This window comes from Austrofundulus limnaeus, unplaced genomic scaffold (genome assembly GCF_001266775.1).
Source record: "Austrofundulus limnaeus strain Quisiro unplaced genomic scaffold, Austrofundulus_limnaeus-1.0 Scaffold692, whole genome shotgun sequence".
NCBI lineage: Eukaryota > Metazoa > Chordata > Actinopteri > Cyprinodontiformes > Rivulidae > Austrofundulus > Austrofundulus limnaeus.
Window position 1 is genome coordinate 98,950 of NW_013953094.1, and position 1,237 is coordinate 100,186.

The 1,237-nt window shown below is 35.8% G+C and overlaps 1 protein-coding gene across 2 annotated transcripts in view; it reads left to right on the plus strand.

Annotated features, from left to right (window-relative positions):
* Positions 1-15: 15 nt before the first annotated feature.
* hao2 (hydroxyacid oxidase 2 (long chain)) overlaps positions 16-1,237 on the plus strand; it is a gene marked incomplete in the record, with an annotated part of 25,711 nt that continues 24,489 nt past the window's right edge. For both annotated transcript variants that reach the window (XM_014027872.1, XM_014027873.1), the window contains 1 exon segment: positions 16-85.

Sequence of the window (1,237 nt, forward strand, 5' to 3'; positions counted from 1 at the left end):
AGTCTGGGCTGCCCTCTGACATGACCCTGTCACATGAGAGCTGAGCCGACACACACTGTAGACCAGGTAAACAGCTCAGTCACAGGTAAGACGCTGATTTTATCATCCGGATCATTTATTTACTCGATCCGCACTTTATTCTTTTTATTTTTATTTTCTTTATCTGAAGATCGTTTTTTTTTTTTCTGATTTCCTCATATTTCACCCAGTGTTTTTCAACCAGCGGCTTGAATTTAAACGAAACGTCTGTCAGATGTTTGGGTTTGATGGATAAGATCTGAAACACGTTCGGGGCCGTGTGACGTGAAGAAACATGAGTAAATCTTCAGCTGGTTTAATATTTTACCAAACACCCAAAACACTTTGTTTTCTAGAATTTCACGTGAACAATGTGCTCTCAGAGGCCATTCAGGTGCTCTAAATGACTGCCGGGGAACACAGGCTCACATTCAGCACAGAAAACAACAACTAATTCCACAGTTAGGAAGAAAAGTCATTTATAGCATAAGTTAGAGCAGAGTTTTAAAATATACAAACATAAAGACAAAACAATCTGTTTAAACTCAGCTGAATAATTGTAAATAAAAACTTATAAGAATTTAATGACTCAGACTGTAAGGAGATTTGTGTGTACCTTCAACCGTGTGATGTGTTTTGTTTTTGCACTCCTTTTTTATAAATGTTTTTTATTTTCATACATGCTCAGAACAGTCCAGGTATTGTAGTAATTCCATCACTGTTGTCCTTTTAGATGAATTAAATGAAATCAGTCAAACACTGATGAGAAGTGCAGCTGTTTGCTGGACAGATGTTGATGCTTGAACCTTCTCTCAGTGTTGCACTGCCCTCAAGTGTTTGCAGCTGAAAGCTGCTGTGAAAAGGTTTGTGTTAGAAAGAGCGTTCTGGTAAACTGTATGAGCTACACATCAACCATTCAGACTCAAACAACTTTTACCTTTCAGTACAAAAGATTACAACTATTTGTGCCAGAAACAAAATGCAAATAATAATTAACACAGGATTTTTTTATTAAGAAAAGGTGATTTATTTCTGTTGAATATTGAAAACATTTTGTCCCAAAAGTGAAATGCAGAATGCACTGCAAAAACTGTCCACCTAACCAAGTTTTAAAATCTTATTTCCAGCCCAAAAAAATATTTTGATCTTGTTTTGAGACTGATTTACTAAACAACTGATTGTGTAAGAATGATAATCTTGTTTTCAGAATGTGCAAGAT